Source organism: Sus scrofa, chromosome 7, assembly GCF_000003025.6.
Source record: "Sus scrofa isolate TJ Tabasco breed Duroc chromosome 7, Sscrofa11.1, whole genome shotgun sequence".
In the NCBI taxonomy this organism is placed as follows: domain Eukaryota; kingdom Metazoa; phylum Chordata; class Mammalia; order Artiodactyla; family Suidae; genus Sus; species Sus scrofa.
The window spans coordinates 40,808,090-40,829,307 of NC_010449.5; the positions used below are offsets into that span (position 1 = coordinate 40,808,090).

A 21,218-nucleotide genomic window follows, 5' to 3' on the forward strand; every position below is an offset into this window, starting at 1 on the left:
CCCGCACCCACGCCCCGCTGGGAAGGCGCGGACCCGACCCGCGGCACTGCAGCCGGGGCGGGAGGACGTTCTGGGAAAGGTAAAGTGGAGAGGGAGTGGGGAGGGGAGTTGGAGGTGAGGGTGAGTGTAGGGAAGAGAAGAGAGATGGCCCTAAGCCTTACGTTTCATTAATGAAGCATCAGCTCCTCCAAGTTAGTCTCCTACCAATGTTACCCACTCGGAAAGACCCTTCCTGCCTTGGCGATGCTCAGGGTGCGGAGAGGCTGTGGGGAGCCGGGACGCAACGGGAGGACCCTGAAACAGGTGCATTTGCCATCCTCGTGCTGGGCAAATAGAGTAGGGCTGGGGGGAAGGGGAAGCAGAGACAGCAGGGGTGGTATAGACAGGTGGTGCGCAGCCAGGTCAGGCGCAGCCTGAGCCAAGATCCGTGCCCTTTAACCTACTGGGCTGTTCCCCGCCCCGCCTCGCCCTTCTTTCATTTCGTCTTTTCTTTTGCTTTCTCTTCTCTTCTTGCTTTTCTCATTTCTGGTTTTGTTCATTTGTTTGTTTCTTAATGAAGTATAATATGCATATGGAAAAACACACATATTGTAAATGTATAGTTCAGTAAAATTTTGCAATCTGAACCCATCCACGAAACCAGCCCCAGATGAAGAAGTAAAATGTTAGCTACATCCCTAAAGTTCCTAGTTCTAGTCCCCCTCTGCTGCTCTCATCCACCTGGGTTTACTATTATCCTGACTTGTAACAGCACATAGCTTGTACCTGGACTCTTACAATAAACACGGTCTATTGGTGTCTGGCTTCCTTTGCTCACCATTAGGGTGTGAGATTCATCTATTCTGCTGTGCATAGTTGGAAACCATCCATTTTTATTGCCACCATTTATTTATCCATTCTTCTGTTGATGGACATTTGCATAGTTTCCGGTTAATGATTACCATGGGGTTACTATGATTCTATCTATCAAACATTCTTTCACAATATGTGGACACTTTTCTGTTGGCTATATGCTCAGGAGAAGAATTGCTTGGTTCTAGCGTGTAAGAATGTTCCTCTTGAGTAAACACTGCCAAGTGGTTTTCCAAAGTGGCTGTTCCAACTTAAACAACAGGTGCTAAGTCTTTTGCATCTGGAATCTGGGCAACTTCTATTTGTGTTCTTTGTCTTCTCTTTAGCTGATCCCGTCTGTGCTCTGTCTTGCCTTGTTTATAAATATTTACCTGTTCCACAGCTTTCTAAGAAAAATTAATCACTTAATAGTAAAAGTAAGTCATTGTACTCATTAGGTACCAGGCAAAATGCTAAGCACTCTATATGTCAACTTATTTAATCTTTACAGATAGTGTTATTATCTCAGTTTTACAAGTGGGGAAACTGAGGCATAGAGTATTTAAGTAACTTTCCCCTAGTCATTCAGGTAGGAGATGATGGAATAGGATTTGAACCCAGCTCTCAACTACTCTCCTAACTGCCGCTCCCAACCTTAGTGCCCACTGGGAAAATCACTTTGGGGAAGCAAAGACGTTGCTCTGGTCTTAATGGAGATTGACATCTATTTGGGGAGAATAGTCCCGTGAAAGGAAAACTAAGGCTGCCACGTGAACTGGGCTGATGGAAGGGCGACATAATTCAGCATAGAGAGAGATTATTTGTCACAATCAGAGGGGCCAGAGAGGAAGGCCTCATAGAGCAGAAGGAACTACAGCTGAACTTTCCTGAACGTTCAGGCATCTGCTAGGCAGGGAAGATGGGAAGATACCCTGACCACCCTTTATGGCAGGCTATTTCCCCGTCAACTCCAAGTGCAAATGTCTCCTCCTCACGGAAGAAAACAGTCACCAAGCCCAAATGGCAGCCCTCGTGGTACACGATAGCTTCATCAAGGTGAGGTTTAATTGCTCTTCTCCTCCTAGGTTTCAGGCTTACATCATCAAAGCCTTTAGAGAAACAGTCACCTTCACAGCTGTGCATTCCTAGCCAATGACTGCATACTCTGGGAAGGACAAGGTTAAAGAAAGAGACTGTCACCTTCACTGCATGCCGCACAGGCGCATCACTTTCCTGCTTTGGACTGTGGACAGTATTTGCAATAGCCATGTGAAAAAGGTAAATGAAATGACATGCTAAAATGCCTTTGAGGGTTTGGGGTTTTTTTTTAAATGGAAGATGCTTTACACATGTGATTATTTTCTTGGCTATGAGCTAAACACTGTGTGATATGACCTCTACTTTGCTTAATCTCAAACCTAGCAGAGTTGGCTTTCATTTCATCTGCTCCAGTTATCTACCACGTACTGAAAAATGGTACATTTCTCTTTTCATTTATAGATACTACCTCCTATTTGGACATCCCTAGCCAATCGTTTTGATATTATAAAATGTCATGTCATTTTGAAAAAAAAAAAATTCTGCTTTGGTCATAAAATACTTCCATGCATATTTCTAGTTTTTAATTCCACATTCTGCTTTAGTTCAGATAAAAAGACTTCATTTTGGACTCTTTCATATCAATTCTTAATTGGTTAAGTCAATTCTAGCTTTCTTCAGGGGAAGAAAAACACATCCATGATCATGTAGACTGTACTTCTAATAATTAAAGTTTTATAAACTTTGTGCAAGTTTTGGATAAATCTTTATCAAGGAAGCACCTCAAAAACATATTAGATGCCTACTTTGGCAGCCCACATACTAAAATTGGTACACCACAGAGAAGATGAGGATGGCCTCAGTGGAAGGACAGCATGCAAATCTGTGTAATACCCATATTTTTGTATGATTTTTGAAATAAAAACTATAACATATCTGATGGTGTTTTCAGTATATTCAGATTCAATGATATGACATAAAGGGTGAAGGTAAGAGAATTTACATAGCTGTAATGTTTCTATACTTCACTTTAAGTGGCCAGCTGAACTCTAAGCAGATTGAGAAAAGTTATGTATATGGTAACCACTCCTAAAACACAGCTATAAAAGTTATTCAAAGAGATATAGTTAAAAAAACAAAAACAAAAACAAAAAACCAATAGATGACTTAAAATGTAATGGCAAGAAATATTCCAATAATCTAAAAGGGGGGAAAGAGAGCAAACAAAAAAATGAATAATAAAATGGCACACCTAAATCCAACTATTTCAGTACTTACACTAAATATAAATGGTCTAAACACATCAGTCTCCAAAGATGGGGATTGTTGCATTGGATGAAAACAAACCAACCAACTAACCAAGACCCAACTATATGCTGTTACAGAATCTCACTTCAAACATAATGATATAGAAAAAACTAAAAATACGGGGGAAAAATACCATGCAAATGCCAATCAAAAGAAAGTTAGTCACTATATTAACACCAAACATAATAGACTTCACAAAAAGGAAATCATCATGGATAAAGAGGGATAGTAATAATGATAAAAGAGTCAACTTGGAGTTCCCGTCGTGGCGCAGTGGTTAACGAATCCGACTAGGAACCATGAGGTTGCGGGTTCGGTCCCTGCCCTTGCTCAGTGGGTTAACGATCCGGCGTTGCCGTGAGCTGTGGTGTAGGTTGCAGACGCGGCTCGGATCCTGCGTTGCTGTGCCTCTGGCGTAGGCCGGTGGCTACAGCTCCGATTCGACCCCTAGCCTGGGAACCTCCATATGCCGCGGGAGTGGCTCAAGAAATAGCAACAACAACAACAACAACAACAAAAAGACAAAAAAAGGGACAATATCTCACCCAAACAACAGAATAGACACAATTTGCAAGTACACATGGAACATTCACAAAAATAGACCATATTCTGAGTTACAAAACGAATCTTATTTTTTTAAAAAAAATGAAATCACACAACATATATTCTCTGACCATAATAGAACCAATTAGACCAAAAACAAAGATATGTGGAAACCCCCTAAATATTTAGAAACTAAGTAATACACTTTAAAAGAAATGCCTTGGCTAATGAGAAAGCCTCAAGGATGATTAGAACCTATTTTGAACTAAAGAGAATGAATATAGAACATATCAAAATTTGTGGGATGCAGCTAATGCAGTACCTAGAAAGAAATTTGTATGTGAAGTTTTCTTTTTAGAAAAGAAAAAAGGTCTCAAATCAATCATCCAAGCTTCTACCTTAAAAGGTTAGAAAAAGAATAGTGCGCTAAACACAAAGCAAGAAGGAGTAAAATATAAACATAAGAATAGAAATTAATGAAATAGAAAAAAGATAAAACAATGGAGTAAAACCAATGAAATCATGAGCTGGTTCTCATAAAAGAGCAATAAAATCAATAAACTTCTAACTGTATTTGCAAGAGAAAAAGAATACATATATATGAATATATGTATATCATTATGGAACAAGGATAAGGGAGATCTTCCCAAAATGTTCACCTTACCCAGTACCAGAATATGCCATTTGTTCCAAGCTCCAGCTTTTTATGTACCTAATGATATTTAGTTGAAGTCACTCATTCTGCCTAAGGCAGCTATTTCTATAGGAATCAGGTCATTCCACTTTGCATTCTCTGCAGAGGATCCCTTGGACAATCCCAAGGGCTTCAGGTTCAAGCTGAGGGGACACAGATGTTGATGACAGCTGCAGAAGTAGCAGTCACATTGTGTCTCTGAGGGAGGACCAAGTGAGTGTAGACAAAAGGAGATGAGTCCCTCCACCCTCGTGAGGTCACAGGTTGGGCTGGGAGGAGGACGGGGTGGGTTGCTAGTGCCATTCCTTTATAAACCCATGTGCTGTTGGGTGTGCCCAACATTGCCGGTGATCTTTGTCCTCACAGCGGGCTGCCCACTTGTGCTCAGCAAAGGGAGAGGCCAGCGAGTGAGCTGGACTGAAGCCAAGAGTCCTTGTCGACAACCATCACTCGTCCCACTGACTCACTCTTTGCTCATTCCTTCCACTTATGTTCTGGGGGTGCCACACTCTTTCTAGAACCCTCTGAGAACAGGCAGCATGCATATCACCTGATGACAATGAGCTGTCTTAGCTCTTGCATTATTCTTTCATGGGTTGGGTCGTGGCTTTCCCACAAGAGCAAAAGCTCCCAGAGGACAGGAATGGAGTTTTGTGTCCCTTTTGCTCGACACACAGAACATAACGGCCCCCAGGTATAAACTTGTAAACACACTGATAAGATGCCTAGTACCGTGCCCTTGCTCATTAAATAGTGGTTGATGGAATCAGTTAATGACTAACTGGCACCTCACAGCCTCCTCCTCCACTTGGAATTCTGAGCTCGTATCACTCCAAGGCTGACACTGGTGAGGTGGACTTCACAATGTGGACTTTTCATAAGTATTCTAATTTCAAACTGAAACACAGGGGAGGGTTATGTAACAATAATAACCGTTCACATTTACTAAGAGGCCACCATGTGTGGGAACCCAGACTCCCTTATTAGCTAGTTTCATCTTCGTAATAAACCCAAGGCAGGTGCTATTAGTTTCATTTCACAAAGGAGGAAGCAAAGACTTAAAAAGGTTAAGTAACTTGTCCAAGGTCACATAGATAATTATAAACAACACAGCTGGGTACTCTGACCCAGGTCTCCCCATTGTTAAAGCTTATCTCCTTAACCACCGTGATTTACTGTGTTTGTGAAACATGATGTGGTTGGATGAGGTTGGAATGCTGATAGAGATTTGCTTATTGAGTTGGTGGGATCAGAGACTAGCTGGTCTTAGAAAAAGAATGACTGGACTTGGAGATTCTGGACCCGTCCCTCACTCTGCTGAAAGAGACACCCAGAGGTGAGCTGAAAAAAGAAACAGGGACCCAGAAGTGGCACGCAAAATTTTTTTTTAAATACCCAGCTCCTAGCAAACAGGAACATATGAACTGTTGTTGCTCTTAATAGACATATATCAATTAAAATAAATAAATAAAATAAAATACCCAGCTCCTAGAGAAAGGAAAACCATAGGAGACAAAAGGTAGAATAAAAAGGATCTAAGGCCATGTTCTGTTGCATCATCGTGCACTTTGGGCAGGGTTTACTGCTCGGAGGACTGTCCTCACTTGACGGCCAAGTTCACACTTTGGTCACAGCAACATCACATAAAAATGTAACTATTGGGAGTTTCTGGTTGGTCTAATGGTTAGGACTCAGCACTTTCATAGGTGCAGCCTAGGTTCAGTCTCTGGTCTGGGAGATCAAGCTGCTGCAGACCACAGCCAAAAACAAAACAAAAGGAAATAAAACCAACTATTACACAAATTTTTAAAAACCTTGGTCAGGGTCCAAGACAAATACATGTAACAAAATTCCAAAACAACTGTTGACTCATGCTACTCGTATCCATATATCTGATTTTATTTGGGCCAACAAGTTCATTTTGCCAACTGACCAGAGACAGCATTTATTTATTTATTTACTTACTTATTTATGGTTCTTTTGGGGGCTGCACCTGCAGCATAGGGAAGTTCCTAGGCTAGGAGTCGAATCAGAGCTACAGCTGCTGGCCTACACCACAGCTACAGCAACACTGGATCCAAATTGCACCATGACCTATGCCTCAGCTTGCAGCAATGCTGGATCCTTAACCCACTGAGCAAGGCCAAGGATCAAATGCACATCTTCATGGATACTAGTTGGGTTCTTGGCCCATTGAGCCACAATGGGAACTCCCAGAGACAGCCTTGAATAACTCAAGAAAGAGAATGCTGTTAACGATGACCAGAGTTGGGGAAGAAGCAAGGTGAGGGACATAGGAGACAGAAAGTCAGTGTCTCTACAAGTGAGAGCAGAATGCAGAATGTTTTGAGGGAAGTGGGCAAATGCCATGATCAAACAGATTGAAGTTCTAAAAGGAAAAGTAAAGGGTTTTATAATGATTGACAACTAGAATCCATTCACGATTTTCCTTAAGATTCTGTACCTCCTCCATTGACAGCCTATTAGGTCCAAGTGGAGCTACAACGGTGGACAGGTGACTTGTGTTGGCCAATGGGAGCCTCCTGAGCTCAGTGATTGGTTCAAAGTGGACATGTGATGGCATTCCTATCCTGGTGCAGCGGAAACCAATCTGACTAAGAACCATGAGGTTGAGGGTTTGATCCATGGCCTTCTCAGTGGATTAAGGATGTGGTGTTGCTGTGAGCTGTGGTTAGTAGGTTCTAGATGTGGCTCGGATCCTGTGTTGCTGTGGCTCTGGCGTAGGCCGGCAGCTACAGCTCTGATTAGACTCCCAGCCTGGGAACCTCCATATGCAGTAGGCGTGGCCCTAAAAGATAAAAGACAAAAAAAAAAAAAAATGGACGCACGATCAATTTGGATGGAATAAGAATCAATTCTGGGACTTTCGTCAGAAATGTGTTTAAGAGACTATTTTTCCTTCTGGCTGGATTTGCAGAGGAACTATGATATGATCTTGGAGTGGCTTGTACTATCTGTTGTCACTAGGATGGAGTCTCCCTGAGAGTAAAGTCAACAGAGAAAACCAAAGGCCAAGAGGTGGAGAGAGGAAGACCACATTCTGATGTATTGTTTGAAGGAGTGGATATCTTTTTGCCTAAAATTCCCTGACCTGATGGTCAGCAAAAATCCTTTTTTGGCTCAGACCATCTTCAGTTGGGATTTCTGATGTTTGCAACAAGAGATTTGTACCCACATCAGTTAGAACCTGCATAAAATAAAGAGGGCCATGGGCAAGGGATGGTCCTTATGATAGAACAAAGATCTCTAACACATCATTGTAAATCGACTATCTTCCCATATAATAGGAGTTCCCGTTGTGGCTCAGCAGAAACACATCTGACTAGGATCCATGAGGATGCAGGTTCGATCCCTGGCCTCGTTCAGTGGGTTAAGGATCCGGCGTTGCCATGAGCTGTGGTGTAGGTCGCAGACAGGGCCTGGATCTGGCATTGCTGTGGCTGTGATGTAGGCCAGTGGCTACAGCTCTGATTCCACCCCTATCCTGGGAACCTCCATATGCAGTGGGTACAGCCCTCGAAAGACAAAAAGACAAAAAAAAAATGAATAAAGTAAAACATTAAATTTGATTTTTTTAAAAAGAAAAGAGATCGTAACACAATGGTGCACTTTTAAAAAGAAGCCCCATCTTGAGATGAACAAAACTTATTATTTTTAAAATGTTAGCCCTCATCAAACCACTATAACTCTTCTCAGGCTCATGAGCTGAAACACAGGATGAAAATAAAAATATGTTCAGACATTGACAGAGTTGCCGAGAAAGGTCCTGTGTGTGGATTTAAGCAGATCATAGATAGCTACAGAATAAAATGATGAAGTTATAAAATAATGTCTCCACGGAGAGAATGTTTTATAATACAGTGGAAAGAGCACTGGCCTTATATCCAGAAGTTCCAAATTAAAGACTTGGTTTCTGCCACTTCCTAGCCTTGTAACCTGCTCATCCAACCCCTCTAAGCCTCAGTTTCTTTATCGGCAAAATAGGGATAACTGCACTTTGCCTGAAGTTTATGTAAAGTTTAAATAATACTATTTATGATTACATATGACACAGCAAACATATTAACCGACCCATAAACAAAGGATAAAGAGCTCTTTTGCCCAAAATGCATATAAAGCAGCACTGCATTTCACAGGCAGTTTCTCACTTAATCCCTCACTGGAGCCCTACCTACGAGGTAGCATCTATCGTTACTCTCTTTGCAGATGAGGAAGGTAACACACAGGTTAGTCAGTAAGCACAGCTGATCAGAAAGCTCTAGACCTGGGGTTTGAATCCAGGTCTGTTTGACTCCCAAGTGTCTCTTTTTAATGACCTCAATAAATAAGTCCTGGTTAGTATTATTTCATTATTAATGTGCATTTCTTTTGGCCACACCCTCAGCACGTGGAAGTTCCCAGGCCAGGAATAAAACTCACGCCACAGTTGCAGCAACGCTGGATTCTTAACTCGCCGCACCACAAGGGAACTTCCAAACTACTGATGTACTTGAGAGTTCGCATCATGGCTCAGCGGTAACGAACCTGACTTGTATCCATGAGGACGTGGGTTTGATTCCTGGCACCACTCAGTGGGTTAAAGGATTCAGCGCTGCCATCAGCTGTGATGTAGGCTGCAGATGTGGCTTGTATCACGCGTTGCAGGGGCTGTGGTGTAGGCCGGCAGCTGCAGCTCAGATTCCACCCCTAGCCTGGGAACTTCCCTAAGCCGTGGGTGCAGTCCTAAAAAGTTAAAATGAAAATAAATAAATAAAAATCTTCAATATATTCAAATGCGTGGAAAAGTGAGAGAGAGAGAGAGAATGAAAAGGCCCAGTTTGGAAGTGAAGGCTGAAGATCAGCTACTGGAACATTCAAAAAGAAATGCTCCCAGGTAAAGAATGGAACTCAGACCCTGTCATTCCCCCAACCTCATTCTGTCGCCTGCATCCTTCAGCCAATGATCTCCTTGTCATCATATCACCTTTCTTTAAGCTACACAAGGAATTATTTCCTGAAAGGCATAGTATATTATTGAGAAAATGACAAATTACTTCTTGGAAATGGGCAGAATTATTCTAACTAAATTACTATTTTTTTAAATAATCTACCCTAAAAGTGGGGCTACAATACAAGTGTGTTCCTCTCCTAGAATTCTAGGTACATATCTCTATTTGAGTCTTTTCCTTCTTTCTCTATACTTTCTTGTACAGCTCTCTCTTTCTCTACTTTAAGAACTCAGAGAAGGGAGGGCCCATTATTGTGGCTCAGTGGTGAACCCAACTAGTATCTACGAGGATGTGGGTTTGATCCCTGGCCTCACTCACTGGGTTAAAGGATTCAGCGTTGCCCTCAGCTGTGGTGTAGGTTGCAGGCACAGCTCGGATTCTGTGTGGCTGTGGCTGTGGTGTAGACTGGCAGCTCCAGCTCCCATTCAACCCCTAGCCTGGGAACTTCCACATGCTGTGGGTGCTACCCTAAAAAGAAAAAAAGAAAAAAAAAAAAAAAAAAAAAGAACTCTGAGAAATAGAACATAGCATTTCTGTACATTGTTACCTAGTCATAAAATCTACAGTGGCCATCGTGCTCCTCTAGGCAGATACAGAAGAAATGTATTTCTGCAGCACAGCACTAAGTGGTTCTCTTTCATCTACATTCAGGAGGAAGATTTGATTCTATTTTTGTCATCTATCTTCCCCCAACTGTACAATCCTTTACAACCTGCCAGGAAGGTTAACCCTACTCCCACAAAGCTTGGACAGAAAGAAATCAGAGGGTAACACCTTGAATTGTTTCAATTTCCTTCGTCCAGGGAGAAGGATACTTCAAGTATCTCATTTCGGTTGCATTCAGCAAACAGGCCTCAGTTGCCTGTTCTGTACCCAGCACTGCGTTCAGGGCTGGGGATAAATTGATGAATAAGACCCAGCCCTTCTTCCAAGGAGCTCCCAGTGCCTAAAACAAGCAAGGGGTGCTGAGTAGATATATGAATGTGTTTTAGGAACATGGAATATGAAATACATTTGAAGAGTATTGAGAAAAGATGCTCCTTGACGACATTTTTGTAACCAGATAGTACTTGGATCCACTCCAGCTGCCTCACAAATGAGTCTTTTTCTACTGAGGTCTCTTCTACATCCATGGCCAGAGTTTATCATTTTCACATTCATTCATCTACAGACTATCTCTCAAACCCTGAATACTCTTGGAAACACTGGGTTTGCCTTGGGAAATAAAACAGTTGTGCATATAACCCTTATCTTGGGGGGGGTCTTGCAATTCATTGTGGGAGATTGAACAAACAGGTAAACAAATAGTGGATATATCATTATAATATGTAATAAATATTACCAGGGAATCTGGGTTGCAAATAGTAAAGAATCACAGTGGGGAATGAGGAAACCTCCTTGGTAGGGTGTCTTTCTGAGGAGGTGACATTGAAGCACAGATCTGAATGGAAAAAAAAAAGTGGCCAATCATTTGAAGACAGGGGGAAAAAGAGAAAGGAACAGCATGTGCAAGGGCCCTGAGGCAGATAGAACCAAGCGTTTATGTTGAGGAACTGAAAGTCTAGCTTGAACTCCTCCATGGTATCCCTGTGGGAATCTTCATTATGGGGTCACATTTTCACCTTTTCCTGGGTAATTACATTATGCAGCCTATGCAATTTCAGTACATGGTTGGAGAAAATCTGCCCAGAGCTTTTCATTTGGTAAAAAAGTTCTAGCATGAAGAAATGAGGATACTTAATATAAACTGAGTTGGCAGCCGATCATTTTCTGGTCTGAAACGACACATAATTTCCTCAGTTAAATACAGTTTGGAGAGAATTGCAATGCACCCCTGTAAAAAGACAGACATTAGTCCAAGATTCCTTTGCAATATCTGTTTTTCACCTCAAGGGCCCTACCATTTGGTTTTGCTCATTGGCTGCATCCACCCAGGCTAGCATATGTAGGGGAGGACAAACCCACTTCCAGTGACTGACATTTGATCCAAGTCATTTTATATTTTTAAAAATTGCATTGACAAACTATCCCATTTAGAATGGATCAACAGCAAGGTCCTATTGTACAGCTCAAAGAACTATATCCAGTCTCCTGGGATAGACCATAATGGAAAAGACCATAAAAAATAATGTACACATATGTGTAACTGAATCACTTTGCTGTACAGCAGAAATTGGCACACCTTTGTAAATCAACTCTACTTTAATTTTTAAAATTGCACCGAAACTCATTCAATTACAGTGAAGTGCAATCTTGTTTGCCTTGCTCTTTTGGACTCTTGTAAACCCGACCACTGTCACTTTTTCCTCTCTCATAAAACCACATCCCAGGATGAACAGAGCTGAAGGTGGACCCAGCCACTGATCCCCAGTTAACACACCCAGGGGAATTGCATCACTAGATGCCAGATTGAATGCCCTTCGTGGAGCCTCCCAATGTTAAGCCCAAGGCGACAAACACTGACCTAAGCTCTGCCTTTCTCACCGCACCCACGTCCCCAGGGGAAGTCATCAAATTAAAGGGCAGAAGGATGTAAAACAGCCACACCAAAGTGGTCTGGCTGAGTTCATCAGTCAAGGCCAACTCTTCTGCTGGTCATAGGGATGCTGTGCACCCAGCTATGTGGGTGCTGACCACACAGCACCCACCCCTTGCCTCCATCCCGCCACAGGCAGTCAGAGCCCCTCACCACTGGGCGACCATTTATCCCGCAGGAAATAAGGCTGAAGGGGGTTCTGCCTGAAAATAACCAGCACTGACCCTCCATATGCCCCTGTCACAAATGGAGACAAAATAGCAGAACAGTGAAAAGAGAAGAGCTTGCTTACACTGGGCGCAGGCAAGACTGTACCTCCTGTTTATCTGTGTTGGGAGGTATGTTGCTATTCTCCTCTCCTCCGGTATGCTGGAGGGGCCTAGGAAGCATATGCAATCCATTCTCTTGCTCCCTATTTTTTTAAGGCTGCACTTGCAGCATATGGAAGTTCCCAGGCTAGGGATCGAATCGGAGCCACATCTGCGACCCACACCACAGCTCATAGCAATGCCGGATCCTTAGCCCACTGAGCAAGGCCAGGAATTGAACCCACGTCCTCATGGATACTAGACAGGTTCATTACCGCTGAGCTACAAGGGGCACTCCAATTTTGTTAAAGACAGTTTTAGGTTCACTAAAAAGCAGAGCGGTGAGTACAGAGTTCCCATAAACCTCTGCCCTGACTCATGCACAGCTTCCCTGATGATCAGCATCTCACAGCCACGAAACTACAGTGACCGTCGTTGTCACCCAGCGCCCAGGACATGAGCGTGCACTCTTGGCATCATTCATTCTGTTGGTTTTGACAAGTGTCTTGGTGATGAGCGCCCACCATTGTAGCATCACTCAGAGTAGCCTCACTGCCCTAAACATCCTCCATGCTCCACTTCCTCATCTTTCCCTCCTTCCTAGCCTCTGGGGACCACTCATCTTTTTACTGTCTCTGTAGTTCTGCATTTTCCAGGAGGTCGTGTAATTGCAATCAGACAATTCGCAGCCCTTTCAGACTGGCTTCCTTCACTGAGTGTTATGCACTGAAGATTCCGCCATGTCTTTCCATGGCGTCCATTCTCTTCTTTCACCAGCAATGAACAGAGAGCCTCCCACGGAGCAGACCCTCAGGGGGTATTTGTTGAATAAATGAGTTGAACAAACAAAGCAAATGAGTATCTGGAATTTAGATAGTTCGTTTGATAACTGTTGATGGAGTCATACTAAGCTCTGCCAGGCATCTTCAAATGACATTTGCATGGACTCTCCAAAAATATTTCTCCTTTTACCATACCAGCAGTCATGAAAAGTGGCAGAAAGGGTGTTTTCCTTATTATCCCCACTTTTTTCATTTATGATGATTTTTATTTTTTCCATTATAGCTGGTTTACAGTGTTGTGTAGATTTTCTACTGTACAGCAAGGTGACCCAGTCACACATACATGTATACATTCTTTTTTCTCACATTATCATGCTCCATCATAAGTGACTAGACATAGTTCCCAGTGCTGTACAGCGGGCTAGCATTAGACCCCTAGCCTGGGAACCTCCGTATGCTGTGGGAGCAGCCCAAGAAATGGCAAAAAGAAAAGGAAGGAAGGAAGAAAGGAAGGAAGGAAGGAAGGAAGGAAGGAAGGAAAGAGAGAGAGAGAGAGAGAGAGAGAGAGAGAGAGAAAGAAAGAAAAAGAAAGAAAGAAAGAAAGAAAGAAAGAAAGAAAGAAAGAAAGAAAGAAAGAAAGAAAGAAAGAAAGAAAGAAAAGAAAAGAAAAGAAAAGAAAAGAAAAGAAAAGAAAAGAAAAGAGAAAAGAAAAGAAAGGCAGTCAGCCCTTCTGGGTTTCCCCTGCTCCTGTTAAAGATCAGAAGAACTTCCAGGATCAAGGCCCAAGTTCATTTCTGATCCACAGTGTGACGGCCATCCAAGTGATGATGAATTTCTGGAAGTGATGCCTGGTTATGAGTGAGTTATGGGTGAGGCCCATGAAGGCCCCAGTCTCAAAATCCAGTGCTATTTGGAGTTCATTCATTCATTCCCAGACCTTAACTGTCAGCCTTTATCGCTTCCCTGATGGCCTCACGCTAATATATAACTGTGCTGAGTAAATCCCTTGGACACCCCAGTTTCCTCAAAGTCAACCCTTCCAAAACACCGCACAAATAAACTCCCAGCAGTCCTCTCCTTCTCCTGCATTTTCTTTCCCAGCCGGTGCCACCATCATCCATCCAGTCACCCAAACCAGAAACGAAGCCCATGTTTTGGTGTAATTCTTCCGTCACCCGGGTTCCAATGCATCACCAAATTCCTGCCCTCAAATGTCTCCACTATTCATTCACACTGTCACAGCTGCCTCCCCTTCCCACCACCCCCACCCCCGAATGTCAGAGAGGCTTGTTAACTGTGCTGTACCTGGGCCACCCACCTCGCCCTCAGATCCATCCCTTGCCCCATGGCCAGACCCTCTGCAAGGTCCGTTGGGTCTCACCAGCCCTTGCTTAAAACCCTTCCGTGGCTCAGTGTGGACCATGACGTGACAGGGTTGTGGCTTGTCTGCCCATCTGGACTCCTCTGGCCACAGGCTCTAAAGATTCTGGGAAGCCTAAGATGGTTCATTCCTACATACACACCCCTCTGTTTTCCACCTCCAAGTCTTTGCTCCTGTTACTTGAAACACTTGCTCACATTTCCTTAGCCAGCAAGGTCTTTCTCATCCTTAAACTCATGTATGTATATATATGTGTGTGTGGCTGGGTCACTATGCTGTGCAGCAGAAATTGACACAACACTGTCAATCAACTATACTCTAATAAGAGTTCCCAGGGTGCTGTAGCTGACACAAATCCAACTAGGAACTGTGAGCTTGTGGGTTCGATCCCTGGCCTCGCTCAGTGGGTTGGGGATCTGACATTGCCGTGAGCTGTGGAGTAGGTCTCAGAGAAGGCTCGGATCCTGTGTGGCTGTGGCTGTGGCATAGGCCGGCAGGTGTAGCTCCAATTCAACTCCTAGCCTGGGAACCTCCATATGCCATGAGTGCGGCCCTAAAAAGCAAAAAAAAACAAAACAAACAAAACAACAAACCCTATATTCTAATAAAAAATAATCATGCTTCCACCATGTTATGCAAATGTCTATTCTTGTTCGCCTACTTTGAAATTATTTGTTGATGTGTCTGTTGTCTTCTAGGGCTAAGATCTTCAAGTACAGGAGGCATCTACTCCTCCTTCTATCAGTCACTTCTTGCATAATATTCATCATTTTATACACTTGCAGCGCCAGCAAAACGTCCAGCTTTGAGAAGGCAGGGTGGTGTTTCTTGTCTTTGTCTCCTCCTGGCCAGCACATGGTTTATGTTGGATCTGTATGTCCACATTCACCCATGTGTTCAACAAATCCTTATTAAAGCAATATTTTCTACCATCACTGCGGTTGGCAGAATATAAATCGTTGCGTCAGTTCTTTAAGGTCTTACACAGCAAATAATATAAGCAGTGCTTTTTTTTTTTTTTTTTTTTTTTTTGGTCTTTTTGGTCTTTTCTAGGGCCTCACCTGCAGCATATGGAGGTTCCCGGGCTAGGGGTCGAATCTCGAATTGGAGCTGCCACAGTCACAGCCACAGCCACAGCAACGTGGGATCCGGGCCTTGTTTGCAACCTACACCACAGCTCATGGCAATGCCAGATTAACCTACCAAGCGAGGCCAGGGATCGAACCCACAACCTTATGGTTCCTAGTCAGATTTGTTAACCACTGAGCCACGACGAGAACTCCTAAGCAGTGCTTTTTATTATGAAGTTTCTGATTCTGATGTCTCCATTAAGTGGGAAACGGCTCCCTTCCCCTCACCCTCTCCCTAATATTTACTCTTTTCAACACACAACTATTTTTACAATTTGCCAACAGATGCCATAGTGGAAATAAGAAAACACCCATGTGTGAAAACACAAAGGTGAGCCTTGACTCTGGGGAAAGGATACACACAGTTCACAAAAACAAGAACATAGGGGCTAAGAAATATATGAAAATGCATACCACTTGCCTAAGAGACTGAATTGCACCAGTGAGACATTTTTCACCCTTATTAGACTCATGATAAAAATTGTCCCAACAGGTCCCCTGATGGGGAACCCTGATGTGAGCAAAGGATGTATATTCTAAGATGTTCATTGCACCATTGATTGATATAAGGAAAAACCAGATGCGAACTAAAGGTCCACCAGAAAGAAACTGGTTCATCCACATAACGAAGCAAATGAAAGGCCATAGATGGAGTGACATGGAAGGATGTCCAGGATATAGTAAATGAAAAAGAAAACAGGAGTTCTGTTGTGGCGCAATGGAAACAAATCCAACTAGTATCCATGAGGATATGGGTTTGATCCCTGGCCTCCCTCAGTGGGTTAAGGATCCAGTGTTACCATGAGCCATGGTGTAGGTCGCAGACAAGGCTCAGATCTTGTGTTGCAGTGGGTATGGTGTAGGCCAGCAGCTGCAGCTCCGATGGGACCCCTAGCCTGAGACCTTCCATAGGCCGTGGATGTGGCCCTAAAAAGCAAAAAAAGAAAAGAAAAATTTAAAAAAGAAAAGAAAACAAATCAGAGAAGAGCACATGCTTGTGCTTTGTTTTTGTAAAGTATCCATCATTTTCTATTACCCACGTTTTCTGGACAACTACATGCGAAATTATAAATAGGGATTATTTCAGAACAGTGGGATGCAGGGGACAGAAATGTTTTTATTTTTACAACTTTTGGTTTGTACATGGTTTGAAATTTTTTTTTTTTTTTCGGGCCTGTCAGATAGACTCTGCCCAACCTCGTCAGAGCCCCCTCAGGCAAAGTGGACCCCCACCCTGGCAAAGTCAATCCCATCTGTCTTTGGGAAGCCAGTTCCCTCTTCAGCAGCCTTGCCCTGAATTCTAGACCCTTGTCCCCACAGGCACTCTCACGCCCCTGGCCCTGCTTCCCTCCCATCCCTGGACAAACACATCTGGAGACCCTGCCACCCTGCCCTTGTTCCCACATCTGCCTGCAGCACCGAGGAACCTAGTCAATGGCTGTCCCAGCACATCTGCCTTTCAAAGGCCTCTGCAGGTCGTTGGAAATAGCACAAAGGTCAGCCTTCCAAGAAGGGCGTGGGGCCAGCAGAGTTTCCTAGGACAGTCTGTTCCAGAACCATAGGGAGTTTCTTAAAAAACAGGTTCCACGGAGACCCTCCCACAAACCCTGAAGTGGAGGGTGGGGCCCCAATATCTGCATCGGATAAGCCCTCCCCTCCCACTGTGATGCTCCAGAAGCCCCCGAAGCAGGGGGAGAGAAAGGAGGAAAGAGGGGGCTGGACACTTGCCTACATCCTTCCACAGCGCCCCCTATCTTTATTCTGCACATACAGGAAGACCCACCCGGTTTCCTGACAACATCAGCCCAGGAAGCTTTCAGTCTTGACTTTGAGAGCCCCACCAAGACCCTGTGTGGAGAAGACAGAAGACATGCCAAAGCGGGGAACTTCCACATGCTGCGAGAGCGGCACTAAAAAGAAAAAAAAAAAAAAAAAGAATGACGTTAAAAAAAAAATTAACGTTTGATCCCTAAATGGCATCTGGAAGAACCAGCATTAAGATTAAGCAGAGTGGGAGTTCCCTTGTGGTGCAGTGGGTTAAGGACCCAGCATTGTCACGCAGCAACTCCAGTCACTGCTGTGGTGCCGATTAGATCTCTGCCTGGGAACTTCCACATGCCTTGGGTGCAGCCAAAAAATAAAATAAAATAAAAAATAAAAAATATAAAAAAAAAGAGCGGAGTAGATGGCCATAAAATGCTATGTTAACATTAGATGATATATTTATTTTCCTTTTATAGCTGCACCTGTGACATATGGAAGTTCCCAGGTCAGGGGTCAAATCGGAGCTACAGCAGCTGACTTATGCCCCAGCCACAGCAACATCAGATATGAGCCACATCTTCGACCTACACTGCAGCTTGCAGGAATGCTGGATCCTTAACCCACTGAGTGAGTCCAGGGGTCAAACCTGCATCTTCACAGAGACAACATCGGGTCCTTAATCCGAAGAGCCACTGCAGGAACTCTGATGTTACCAATTTTTAAAGGCAATGATGGCATCTTAGAGTAAGAAGACCAAGGGTGATAGAGTCCTGGGAGTCACCCGCCACTGGCTAACGTAGCAGACACAGAAAAAGGACAACAAAGGTACTATTGGAGATGGTACCAGAGTAGCTTCTTCCTGTTTCTGGAGAGTCTGGATCTTAAAATACTGGAAGCTCAGGTTCGCCCCTGGGGAGAGTCTTCCTCTGTTCTCCAGGTCAGTGTTTCTGAAACTTGACTGCATTGGGGGGCTTATCAAATTATTTATTCCCATCTCCCATCACTAGAGACGCCGATGTTCTTGGTCTGGGGTGTGGCCTGGACCCTGGGATTATTTGTAAAGCTTCCCAGCTGATGCAATGTGCAGCCAAAGGTGAGGCAACTGCCTGTTAGAGAGTCTTTTTAGTCCCACAGAAGGAAGGCGAGACCCACCCCACTGAGCCGGGAGAAAATTCCAGCACAAGTGCTTCAGGCTGAGATGGTTGACACATTGGGGAAGAATTAAAAGGCTGCAGGCTGCACTATATATAATAACCAAGACATGCAAACAACCTAAATGCCCACTGACACAGGAGTGGATAAAGAAGGTGTGGTACATATACACAATAAATATTATTCAGCCATTAAAAGGAATGAAATAACAGGAGTTCCCACTGTGGCTCAGGGGAAACGAATCCAACTAGGATCCACGAGGTTGTGGGCTCAGTCCCTGGCCTCGCTCAGTGGGTTAAGGATCTGGTGTTGCCGTGAGCTGTGGTGTAGGTCGAAGATGCGGCTTGGATCTGGCTTTGCTGTGGCTGTGGCGTAGGCTGGCAGCTGCACCTCCAATTTGACCCCTAGCCTGGGAACCTCCATATGCTGCAGGCGTGGCCCTAAAAAGACAAATAAACAAACAAATAATAGGAATGAAATAATGGCATTTGCAGCATCTGGGATGGACCTAGAAATTATCATGCTAAGTCAGTCGGACAGTGAGATACCAATATCAAATGCTATCACTTACATGTGGAATCTAAAAAAAGGACACCGTGAACTTCTTTGCAGAACAGACACTGACTCACAGAACTTTGAAAAACTTATGGTTTCCAAATGAGACAGGTTGTGGGGTGGGGGATGCACTGGGAGTTTGGGATGGAAACGCTATAAAACTGTTTTGTGATGATTGCTGTACAATTATAAATTAAAATCCATTGGGTACTTTAAAAAAATAGTAAGTAAATACAAATAAAAAGGCTGCAGGCCACGAGGTGGGAACTCCATGTCACATCCCAGCAACCACCCCTGTTTTCTGCCATATCATCATTGGACAGTTGACTGTGAACTTGACACAGGTTCCCAACACCCCACCTTGCAACATTCTGTCTCAGACCTTCTCTGAGCCAAGGGAGCCCCTGGCTGATGGAGACCAGAGCAGGCATGCAATGCCAGGCTCAGACTGTGTCCTGTGGGCATTAGAGGGAATCATGGCTCCTAAGGTTTCTATGACTGGCGTTGCAATAGCTGTGTGGCTTTGGGTAAATCACTTAACCTCTCTGATTCATAGTTTCCTTATCGACCAGTAGGGCTAATCGTGTTTAATGTGGACTCTTCAGCATTAAATGCCACAAAGAATGTGAAAGTACTTGATCAAAGTAGGCGCCTGACACATTAAAAAAATATGTTACTTTATTGCATACCCGAATAACACCGTAAGGTAAGAAAAGTAGCCAGTGTTGCCATCATCTTGTGGGAGAAAGCAGATCTAGAATGTTTAAGTGACAGGTCTCAAATTTCAGAGGGGGTCAGTGGCAAAACCAGGTAAGGATCTCAGATCTCCTGGCTCCTACCAGTCACTGCCTATCCACTAGTTTGTATTGTGCTGGGAACTTTTCCTCAAAAGACAACGAGAATTTTTTTAAGCCATTGGCTATTATTAGAAGAAGAAAAAACAAAAAAAGCTCATGGAACAGAAAATATTTTCCTGCTGGTAAAAGGCCCTTTGACTAAGTGACAAGCACAGTCCTTTGCTTAGAATGCATTGTTTAAACGCATGTGCTGCTGAATAACTACCAGGCAACCATCGGGAGCTTCAGTTCCTTTTAAATGACATGACTCAGCCTCAACATCCCTCTCGACACCTCCGTCTCTACTCTTCTCTGGGTCTGTTTGCCCCTGGACACTGAATTGCTCAGAATTGGGCTTGAAAAACTAGCCCTGACTTACTCCAAGCCCGGGCACTGTCTGCATCTACTCTGGGCTCGCACGTCGCTCATCTGAGCTGAAGTAACTGGTCCCTTTGCACCTTGAGTCAAATCCCTGTAGTGGCCACTTGTCTGACCGGGGCACCAGCCAACCCAGTGGCTGCATCACAGCCTGAGAAGGTTCTTAATAACCCCTCTGTCCTCAGTTGGCCTCGTCCGTGTCCTGCCTGTGTTCAAATTCTCACCTTGCCAGGATGCCTCTGTGACCCCTTTATGCCTTTCGAAACCCAGGGTCACTTTTATGGTTTCATTGGCGTCTATGTATCATTTGGTGATTTATTTATTTTTACCCTTATTGTTTAATCCTAAACTGTGGTTCTATCTTCGTTGTCCTTTCACTCTGTAAATTTTGTCTCCCCAGCTAGACTGCAAGGTTTTTGAGCTTAGGGACTAGACAATGTTTACGCTTCTTTTCACTCCCCCAGGGAACACACACATAGTGCTAGACTCGTGCTCAGAAAATATTTTTTGAATAAATGAGTGGATGTTGATTGCATTCAGTGGCACTGCAGAATACCAAGGATTTTATTAGTGGATTCCCAATGGTTCAAGGTTTACAAACCTTATGTGTTTTGCAGTATGAGTTATGATAGCTTGTTTTGAAAATAATATGGGAAGTCATACTCTTAGGAATCCCTGTCCTTCAAATTCAGTTGAAATTAAAAATAAGGCAATAATTAAACTCTCCAGGAGTTCCCATTGTGGCTCAGTAGTTTAAGAATCCGACTAGTGGGAGTTCCCTTAGTGGCTCAGCAGTTAATGAACCTGACTGATATCCATGGGATGCAGGATAACCCTTGCTTTGTGGGTTAAGGATCCCGTGTGACCACAAGCTGCAGCACAGTATGCAGATGTGGCTCGGATTTGCTGTGCTGTGGCTATGGCCATGGCCAGCAGCTGCAGCTCCCATCCAACCCCTAGCCTGGGAACTTCC

General features: G+C 43.8%; 1 long non-coding RNA gene across 3 annotated transcripts; it reads left to right on the top strand.

Moving 5' to 3' along the window:
- LOC110261532 lies at positions 166 to 17,495 on the top strand. Of its 3 annotated transcripts, none has more exons than XR_002345749.1 (3): positions 166 to 303; positions 1,917 to 2,109; positions 17,334 to 17,495. It is a non-coding gene; the product is annotated as an uncharacterized LOC110261532 (long non-coding RNA). The 3 variants fall into 3 exon arrangements; XR_002345748.1 differs by lacking the exon at positions 17,334 to 17,495 and adding an exon at positions 6,894 to 7,102; XR_002345747.1 differs by lacking the exon at positions 17,334 to 17,495 and adding an exon at positions 2,332 to 2,523.